Here is an 11,095-nt window from a genome sequence, read left to right on the forward strand (position 1 = left end):
TTTACAAGGTACCAAGGAATACCTTTTGATCCTGAAACCTTTAAACGTTTGGCAGCACTAAGAACAGGCTGGAAATGTAACGATGACCACGGCTCTAAATCGCAGTCTGAAGCAATTACTATTTACTCAGTCCAAACTATATGTTTTCAATAACATGGAAAAGTAATGTGCAGTGTTCTATTCACAATATCCTGTCCACAGAAAAAGCCGTCCAAATCTGAACTGACTGATCACTGTGCAATACATCCTCTGTCAGGTCGGAAGGATAGTGATAATAAATGTTATATTAATTGCAATTCAGTTATAATTAGTAAATGTGATGGATCGTACCAGATTATGCGAACAAGGTATACTCATAATTGTATTGCAGTATTCCGATTATATTCATTTAACATTATCCAAGGCCCTGATTTTCACAACATTTAGTGAGGCTTGGATTCTAGACTGAGGGGGATTTCAATTATATGAACCAATTGCCAAACCTGATTTTTTAATACTCCCAGATGCCAAGAACATGACCCACAATGATGCTTCAAGTATTTCTTGCTATTGCTCATTTCACATTCAATTTCAACGCTGTGTTCTTCACCAAGTCTCGATCTTGCATCGTGAAGAAAATGCGTGTTAATTTATCCTTTTGATATCTTGCCAGGCCATCTGAGATCATTAATGATTTCCGATCCGATGATAAGAGCTACCACGTTCTCTAATAACGCTCTACGTTCCATTGTAAACGGTGTGGAAGTGAGGACAATTGAATTCTAGATTATATATTTCCCTGGAAGATTTTCTTCAGCATTTAATTTCAGTTGTGTGTTTATAACTGTGCAGCCTGTGACAATGATTTATCTGAATTTAAGGCTATATCAACGGCTGAACAATACATGTTCTTTCACAACCTTGCAGTAGTGACGTTTTCTGCTCACTGAGGAAGTTATTTTAATGCCCCATTCAGCCAACTGCATTTGTAACCGTTCTTGCAAACTGTGAACTACATGCAATAACACTCATTGTTGTCTGCATTGTAACTGCACTGGCAAAAGCGCCTGTGTGTTCCCTGTTCAATTAAAATTGTCAGATAGGACGGAAAATAAATTAAACTCAGGAGGTGACATGGGTCCTCTGCTTATAATATAGTTATAATATAGAGCACTGAAAACACTGAAACATTTAAAGCATGTTTAAGTCTGTTATATAGGAGCAGACTTAGGCTATTCAATCCATTAAAGGAATATTAAGGAAATGTAAGGTACAGACTTCCTGAGGGAAATCTTGGTTCCACAGTATCATGAGGAAAGTGGAACTTTCAGGTTGTAGGAACAAGGCTGTTGAGTATTTATACAACAATTAGCATTTAGAGTTTGGGAGGTCTTTATCTTAGGAGTCATCGTTTGTTCGGTCAAGAAAAGTTGGGGCTCTGAAGTAGTCGACGTGGTTTGACTTTACTTGATGTATAAAAAGTATAACCACAGTGGGGAACTCACAGGTGACCTCAAAGCTATGGGTTGCTCCTCCCAGTCAAGAAATTCGGAGGAGAAATCCGGGAGTATTTATGGCGCTTGGGACGCAGGATGTGAGCAGTAAATGTCTCCAGTGCACTCTTCTGGACGTGTGGGCATTCGGAACGGGGGCGCAGGACTTTCGTGAGCCTGAGGGAGTTTTGGGTAAAGTGGATGGAGAGGAGAAGCGTGTCAAGAGTGCGTGGTGCTGGAAAAGCGCAGCAGGTCATGCAGCAATCGAGGAGCAGGACAAGTTTTGGGCAGGAGCCCTTCATCAGGAATGAGGCTGGGAGCCTCGGGTGTAGACAGATAAAATCGGGGTGGGGGGAAGGGGTAATGCAGCTGAGAGTGCAATAGCTGGATGGAAGTGGGTTGATGGTGATAGGTCAGATAGGACGGTGTAGCAGATAGGTGGGAATGAAGATTGACAGGACAGATATGACTTATGGACGGTTCTGAGCTGTAAGATCGGAACTGGGGTAAAATGGGGGATGGGAAATGAGAAAAATGGTGTAGTTCACATCAATGCCCTGTCGTTGAAGGTTCCCGAGGCTGAAGATGAGGCGTTGTTCCTTCAGGCGTGGAGCCGTGAGGGAGTGGCAATAGAGGTGTCCCAGGGCCTGTAAGTGGGAAGGAGAGTTGAAATGTTTGACCAGGGGGCGGTGCAGTTGATTGGTGCGGATGTCCCGGCGAAGATCTCTGAAGCACTCTGCCAGAAGGCGTCCAGTCTCCCCAGTGTAGAGGAGACCGCATTGTGAGCAACGGATACAGTAAAGCTCTGGTGTGGAAGCTCTGGTGAAACGTTGATGGGTATGGAAGGCTTCTTGGGGTCTTGGGCGGAGGTGAGGGGGTAGGGGTGGGCGCAGGATTTACAATTCTTACGGTGGTAGGGGAAGGTGCCAGGAGGGGAGGGCGTTTTTTTTTACAAAGCGTGAACCTAACATGATGGTCGTGGAGGAAACGGTCTTTGCGGAAAGCAGATAGTGGAGTGGAGGGAAATACATCACTGGTGATGGGCTCCATTTGTAGATGGCAGAAATGTCGGCGGATGTTGCAATTTATGCAGAGGTTGGAGAGGGGTCGCAGTAAAACAATGGTGTAGGATTGCACGGGCAGGAAGGGGAGTGCAATAGGGAGATGACGAGACAGGAATACTGCCAGATTCTGGCCATTCACTATCAAAAGAGATACTGCTTCAGATCCTGTTACATTGCCAATAGGCTGTCGAGGGAAGGAGGAGCAGCAACGGTCAATCAAGATCGATGATCATGTTAGTTTCTGCTGGAAGGGGGAAAGGGAAGAAATGTCGAAAGACATGATCCAAATATCCGGAAGCCCTGAGGTTATAAAGCCCCTACTGTTTCGTTCAGGGAGAAGGTGAACAGCCAATACTAAGAAAGTGTGTATAACATCAGGGACATGGCTCTCTAAGCAGACGGTTAGGTCTCAGGCAGCAAGCACAGCAGTTGCATCCCAAAAGCAGTGATATCAGGATGACTCAGGATTATTACTTCTCATTTCCCATCCAAAGCATTCTCCTAAATGTATTCAAGTGAACGTGCCTTCCCAACATTTCCAGACACAACATTCCACCACGTAACTACTGGCTGGATGAGAAAGTTATTCTCTCAACAACATCCGTTGAAAATAATTATAAAACTGAGCCATCTCACTGATTGGCCTTGTAAAGAAAGGTAGACAATGTTTTAATGGCTATTCTGTGCTAAGAATTCATAGTCTTGAAATTCTCTATCTAAAACTCTCTTGCCTTCCGCTCTCCCCTCCAAATTTAGTACTCCCATTTTAAAAACTCGCTTTCGAAGCGATCTGTGAACCACCCACTGCACTCTCTCCAACACATTTCCAACAACGTGCTGCCCAGAACTGTACACAGGACACCCAGAAGGATGGATTCGTGTGGACGGTAAGGGCGAGGCAATAATCTAGTTTGATAACCAACCTGCACACAACGGTAGTGAGTGTGATGTGCGAGTGATTACTGACAAACTGTAAAGGCAGGCAAAAGAACATAAATACAATTTTACAACAGGCAGAAAGACTGAACTATTGTTGCTGTTCCTCAATGAGAGTTCGAAGCAAATATATAATCACTTTTTATTCTGCTTCAATGTCGTTGTGATACCTTGCCGTGGAAGTGCATTTTTAATTTTGCAGAATGTTGTTCGATCCAGCCATGCCACACATAAAAGCAAGCTTTCTGAAAGACGGAGGAATGGACAAAATGCAGACATGTCAGGAAAATGCAGAACTGATTTGAGAGACATAAGCCATCCTTAAAACGTTATGTTGTTGACGACACTGTAAAGGTAAGACGGGGCTGGGAGGTGCCATGAAGTCGTCGAAATAAGCACTCTAACTGACGCAAAGTGATCGAAAGGTCAAGTCAGCTGGGAGTTTGAAGCAATTCACCCACTCATCTGCACATGTGGTATCGACGTCGTCGGGCACTATTTTCACCATTGGTTACCAATTTGCGTGAACATTTAACCAGCGTCTTACCCTTTAGGTGAACACGCTGGAATCACGGTGACAAGGTTGAGATGATGCACAGTTTTATCCCTGAGTTATTATGGGGTGAATGCAGCGACAAAAAATGAGGAGGGATCCGAATTAAGTGCAGACAATTAGTCAGTCTGGTTTTGACCTCAGTGAATATCAGTCATCACAGGTTTGAGTTCGAGGAGCATGGAAGGGAATGGTGCTTTTCTGGGGTCTCGGGTGATGGGCAACTTGGCAGGAAGGCACAATAAGTGGGAGAGGGTGAAGGAGGTCTCTTTTCTTGGCACCTATTGCTGAAAGGACAATCTCAATGCATAGAGATTGTTCAAAGGATCCCAGAGGTACACAGCATCGAAACAGACGCTTCGGCCCCTCGTGTCCATGCGAACATTGTTTACGAAATTGAAGCAATTCACTTTGCCTGCAGTTTTCCCATATCATTTTATTTTAAAGACAGATGTTTTGTTGATTGGAAACGGTTAAAGTTCCCTGTCAGGCTGCGGCCCATAAATATTCCATATTCGACAAAACGACTGGCAGTGAATTTGTGCAAACTTCCTTCACACTGGATGGGTTTTCTATGGACGAAACTCAGGAGGAAAGTCACCATTTTCACCGATACATCCACCTATACGTCTACAGACCAGTCAAAGACAGAATTGCAGTTCCTGTAAGCAAATCTACAAAGGTGACATTAATGGAAGCACAACTCTCTCGTCAACCACACAGAGCAAGCACCACGCTGTTTTCCTGGATGTGAGCAACAATCTATTCACACCTGCCAGCACCCGGCCCATATGGCCCCAAGCCCTTCTATTCATGTACCATGGAAATGCCTCTAAAATGATGCAATTGCACCAGCCTCCACACTTCCTCTGGCAGCTCATTCCATACACATACCAATGCTCTTACCGTCCACCCGATCTAACCCTCTGATTACCTTATACGTCTCAATAAGTCGCCTCTCAACCTTTTTCTCTTTGACGAAAACAGCCTCAAAACCCTCAGCCTTTTCTCGTAAGACCTTCCCTCCATACCAGGCACCATCCTGTAAATGTCCTCTGAACCCTCTCTGTAGCTTCCACATCCATCTTCTAACCAGAACTGGAAGCAAATCTGCAATTTGCAACCTCACCAGAGTTCTGTCCATCTGCAGCATCACCTCATGGCTGTGAAACGCAGTCCCTCTCATAATAAAAGCTAACACACCGTATGCCTTCTGAGCTACCCTCTTAACCTGGGTGGCTACGCCCATGGGCAAACGTTCATGGAAAATGTGATCCCTCTACTCATCTACACGACCAAGCATCGCACCATTAGCACAGTTACCTGCATTTGTGTTACTTCATCCTTCAGCACTATCCACAACTCTAACGACCACAGGGTCTTCCACAACTTTACTAACTCATGATACTATGCCCTCATTGAGGTCATTCATGAAAAAATGAAAATTAACTGTTGTTGCAAAGCAGATCATTGCCGTGCACACTAGTACCTGAACTCCAGGATGAACATTTCCCATCAACCACATTCTGTGTCTCTTGCAGCTAGCCAATTTCTGATTCAAACCGCCTGATCACCCTCAAAGCCTCGCCTCTGCATTTTATGCAATAGCCACGGTAGCGAATTTGCCAAACGCTTTCTGAAATCAATATCCACCACATCAGTCGCCTTACCATAAGCCACCTTTTCGGTCACTTGCTCAAAGAACCCAAGAAGTTTGGTGAGGCACGACCTACACTTCACAAAAAATGGTACTGCCTATTTCTTATCAATTTATTCATTTCTCGATGATTGTATATAATATCTCTTACAATCCTTTCCAAGACTTTACCCACAGCCGAATTAAGGCGCACTGCTCTATAATTGCTATGGTTGTCTCTATTCCCCTTCTTGAACAAGGGAACAACATATGCAATCCTCCAATATTCTAGCACTAATTCTGCAGACAATGACGACATAAAGATCAAAGTAAAAGACTCTGCACTCTCCTTCCTGGCTTCCCAGGGAATCCTGGGATCAATTCGTGGGCGGCACGGTGGCACAGTGGTTAGCACTGCTGCCTCACAGCGCCAGAGACATGGGTTCAATTCCCGCCTCAGGTGACTGACTGTGTGGAGTTTGCACATTCTCCCTGTGTCTGCGTGGGTTTCCTCCGGGTGCTCCGGTTTCCTCCCAAAGTCCAAAAAGATGTGCAGGTCAGGTGAATTGGCCATGCTAAATTGCCCGTAGTGTTAGGTAAGGGGTAAATGTAGGGGTATGGGTGGGTTGCGCTTCGGCGGGGCGGTGTGGACTTGTTGGGCCGAAGGGCCTGTTTCCACACTGTAAGTAATCTAATCTAATCTAATCTCATGCGGTCCAGTGGAGATACTGGTTTTCACAGTATCTAAAATTGCTAACACCTCCTCCTTGAGAACCTCAATCCCTTTTTGTCTATTAGCCTGTATCGCAGTTTACCCAATGACAACATGTTTCCTGAGGAGACATATTCATTTAGCTCTTCGCCAATCTCCTTTGACTCCACCCACAAATTCCTACTACTATCTTTGATTGACCCGAATCTTATTCTCACCATTCTTTAAACCGATATACCTATAGACAACCGTACACTTTTCCTTTCTCGAATCTGCCAAAGACATCTCATGTCCCCTCTTGGCTCCTCTTACTTTTCTGATTCGGTATTTTCTTGCTAACATTTAACTCTCAAGCGCTGGAACTGAGCCTTCACGTCTCATTCTAAAATAAAATTTCTCATTCCTCTGGACAACATCTTCAACTCCTTTAAAAAGCATGGCTCCCTCTCTTTTCAGCTTCCTCCCTGATGTAATGTTCTTAGGTAATAACATGTTTATCCTTCGATCTACTTGTCTAGTTTAATTAGAAGCCTCGTTCAATTTCATCTCCAATTTAATAAGGAAGACTAGCGATTGGTCTTTAATGGTTCCTCTTACACTTGGTGTAACACTAACTCTTCATATTCACGAGTAAAACACAGGAACAGGAGAAGACGATTCAAATCCTGGAACCTCTCTCACCTTTCAACAGTATCATTTGCTGCCGAGCAGCACATGTCTGCACGTAGGCCTCCTTTAACGAGAAAAATTCTCTGATATTTCATTCTGAAAATTTATGGAGCGTCTACTGTGGTTTGTGCAAATCAATTCTATAACATCTACACACCCTTCTTTCCTGTTTGTGTGCGTGTTTATGTGTGTGTGTGTCTGTGATTGTGCGAGTGAGTGTGTATGTGCTGGTGCTTCTCTGTGTGTATATGGCATGCGTGAGTGTCCATGTTCGTGTAAGTGTGTGTGTGATTGAGAGTGTAAGTATGGAACTGCATGTCGGTTGGATTCAGAGTGCGTGCACGAATGAGTTGTGTATGAGTGTGTAAGAGTGAGTTGTGTGTGTTTGCGAGTGTGTATCTGAGTGCGCGTGAGAGAGCGTGGGTTTAAGGAGAGGACGTGAGAGTGCGCGTATGTGACAGAGGGCATGTGTTTGTGTGTGTGTGTAGGGGAGTTGTGGCTGGGGGTATTCTTTACCATAAGGGACAGAGCCAAACTCTCAGGCTCTGCCTCAGCAGGAAACTGCAATGGAATGATTGAACTTCTCGTGCACACTCTGTGACTGATACAGAGGTTGAGAAGAGAAAGTTCCTAAAAGTGAAGGAGCAGAGAGCAGTCGGCGCAATTTGGCCCACTGACTCTCTGCATTCCCTTAATTGAATTGCGAGATCACCTTCTCTCTCTCTCTCGATCGCTCTTTCTCTGACGTACACAGACCGGTGAAATCGGAGGACTGCAATTGCTCGCCATCAACGTCAAATAGCGTGATGAATGACCACTCTGTGATACTCACCCCACACAGATCGTAAGTGCCCGGAATCTTCACGGCTTTAGTGATCAACCTCATGTGCTATTTGATAAAATCCATGCACTGTCAGAACAAGATGTGGACAAGAGAGAAATGTGTTCAGCTGATTACATTCAGATGCATTTGAATTTTCGAATTGTACCAGTCTCCACCACTTCCACGACTAGTTCGCTGCACACACGCACCGCTCTTTGTATGAAAAGGTTACCCCTCTCTTCTCATTTAAGTCTTTTGTCACTCACCTTAACATTACGCTGGCTGGTTTTTAGACCATCCAACTGACAGAGATGACAACGGCAATTTGCCTCATCTCCGCGCCGTATGATTTACTACATTTCTTTATGTTACCCACTCATCTTCTTAAACTCCAGGAAAAAAAAACTTCCCAACCTTCCCAGCCTCGCGTTATAACTCATACCTTCCAGGCTCGGTAACAACCTTGTAAATCTTTACTTGCTCCTTTTCAAAATTAATATTATTCTTCCTGCAGCAGAGTGAGCAGAATAATGCAGTTTACGAAAAGTGGTCTCACCAAACTCTCATTCAGCTCTAACATGACATCTTATCTCCTGCGTTCAATGCTCTGACCAATGTAGGGACGTAGCACGAAAAATACATTTTCATCACCTTGACGACCTGTGACGTCACTTCAAGTAAATACATACCTGTACCCCTTGGCCTCTCTGTTCGACAACATTCCCCAGACACTAGCACAACTGTGTAAGTCCACCCTGGATTGTCTTGCCAACACCTCACATCCCAACCTGTTAGCGTTTGCTCATTATCAATCCCTCCATACAAAAGGATCATCCTTGTGTACCTTCCCTGAAATGCCTTCAAGGAAACGATATATTTCCTTAAATAAGCACAATTTTCCCAGCACCTTCCATCTCATTCTTACTGAAACTCACCACCAAATTGGACTCATGAGGCAGCGAGTTGCAGACTTCCTGCTGCAGTGTTTCCATGTCTAAACCTTCCTTCCATTGCGACTGGAGCTTTAGGGAGATGTTCTCACACAGGTGACATGACATTGTGGCCCAAACTAAAATTCAGAGACATGGGAGAGATTCTGATTAAATAGGGAATGTTTCCCTGCAGACAATGAATGAACCAGTTTTCATATTTTAGTTGAGTGTGGAGTTGGGGCGACGGGCAATTTTTTTCAAAAGAGATTCAGACGAAAGAGCACAAAAGTAGTTCTCTCGCTGTGTATCTTCGGGAGTGCGTGCAATTTCAAGACCCGTGGCGAAGATACAGTGAAATTGCTCTAGAAACTCAGCAACTCTGGAAACAGCTGTGGAGTCAGAGAATGTACGGTCAATGTTTCGGGTCCACTGTAACCCTCTTCAGAACACATTTCCTCCTGCACAGAGCAATCGAGTCATTTTACAAGCATTTCCAATAACTCTTCCATAAAGACATGCATCAATGAGCGTTGGCCCTGAATGGTTAATCAGATTAACCGAATTGAGGCTGATGGAAAGAGAACTGGATTGAGAAGGGCAACACTGGGCAGCAAGTGTTCATAAAGATTTCAGAAGTAGTTTTCGCCTTTATCTCTCTCTCTCTCTTCCGAGCTAACTTTAAAGGTATGCTCAGATGTGGAAGAATTACAGATTTTCTTGTTAACTGTAGAGAAGTGAGTTGGAGGATCCAGAAGGATAGGACAATCCAGGATTGCATAGAGGTGTAATATCATTCCCCATAGTTACCATCTGACTAATGACAATGTATTGTGGTGATTTTTCAGTATGGGACACTCAGACCAGAATGGTCAGGATTCTTTGTGCCATTTGAACTGATGTGTTTCTTGTATCTCCTGCATAAGGACACAACTGGCCACAGGAACTGTGGCTGCCCGGGACTCAACAGATTCTGGACTGGAAAATCTTCCAGAGAGACTGGTCAGGTCTGAATGAGAATTTGCTTACTGAAATGCTGTTGGTAAAACCGCGCCATAAAGGGATATATTATCTCTCCCAGATGTGGAATCACGATAGCTGTTAGGCACAGTTCTCATTATCCCTTATGTCGAAAGAAATACAAGAGTGCTTGTCACTATTGACTGCATTGTCGACAGTTTTGACAAGGATTCAGATCAATGACATTTGTGTCAGTTATGAACTATTAACTCAGCTTTCTGTCTCTGCGGATGATACGAGACCAGCTGACTTTATAAAACAGTTTTGGTTGTTATTAATTCCCAACAGTGTAAAGGGAGCCCATTTGGTCCGTCACACCTGCCGCAGTGCATCCCGCAGTTTCCCTGTCACCCTGCATTTTCGGAAACACACATAATCTGCACATCCGTGGACTGTCAGAGGAAACCAGATCACCTAATGGAACCGAAGCTGACACAGGGGAGAGTCCATGCAATCAGTCGCCGATGGTGAAATTCAAACCGGTCCGTGAAGCTGTCCTGTAACAGTACTAACTACTGTGCCGCCCTGCGTTGACGACTTTCAGAATCCACAGTATATCCCCTCATGGGTACTGCAGGGCCCGGTTGTGGAGTGGATCCCACGCCCTGTCCCATTCTGACACGGCCTCCGATCACTCACTTCCTCAGCATAAGAGCAATTTTGTCGATAGCCCCGTTTAATAGATGAGTTCCAATTAAATCTAAATCGATTTCTCTCTAACCACGCAACCAAGGAAGCTTTCTGAGCTCTCTCAGAATTTCGCACTATATAAATACAAACATCTAAGCATCTTATAGAACCGATAAATTAATGCAACTTTCCCATCGCTGTCACTGAGCAGGGAACATTTCAGATTACACGATGAGCAGCAAAAGAGCGGTGAATTCCCATCAGCATCAGAGCAGTGGGAAGCGACAACCGCTGTTTGTCAGGCGTTTCCTAGACACCTACTCAGCGTTCCTTTTCTCTGTCAACGTACAAAAGAGGAAAATTTTACAAAGAAGTCCGCATCTTACCTGGAGATAAGCAGAAAAGGACGAGGAGCTCAAAGAGAACCATCGCTGTTTTCTGACTATCGAAACCACATGAACTCCTGTTTTTATACAACAGGCAATAAACCTCAACAAAGGGTTCATTGTCCAATGACAGAATATTGAGCATAGCAAAACAGGTGAGGCACCCAATAGGAGCGCTGTTTTTTGTCCGAGACAACCGTCCCTGACACCGACAGATTCATCTACGTTTGTCCGGGTTGAACATTGCGCCACATTTCCTCATTGC

The 11,095-nt window shown here is 44.4% G+C and overlaps 1 long non-coding RNA gene across 2 annotated transcripts; it reads right to left on the reverse strand.

The window, feature by feature from the left end:
• Nucleotides 1-1,194: 1,194 nt before the first annotated feature.
• LOC122551873 (uncharacterized) lies at nt 1,195-10,863 on the reverse strand. Of its 2 annotated transcripts, none has more exons than XR_015754394.1 (3): nt 10,831-10,863; nt 7,875-7,952; nt 1,195-3,717 (listed from the first exon to the last, which is right to left on the reverse strand). It is a non-coding gene; the product is annotated as an uncharacterized LOC122551873 (long non-coding RNA). The 2 variants fall into 2 exon arrangements; XR_015754395.1 differs by lacking the exon at nt 10,831-10,863 and adding an exon at nt 8,801-8,977.
• Nucleotides 10,864-11,095: the final 232 nt, after the last annotated feature.

The sequence above is a fragment of the Chiloscyllium plagiosum genome, unplaced genomic scaffold, assembly GCF_037043375.1.
Source record: "Chiloscyllium plagiosum isolate Xiang-an unplaced genomic scaffold, Cpla_swu_hap1 HiC_scaffold_45, whole genome shotgun sequence".
Taxonomy (NCBI): Eukaryota; Metazoa; Chordata; class Chondrichthyes; order Orectolobiformes; family Hemiscylliidae; genus Chiloscyllium; species Chiloscyllium plagiosum.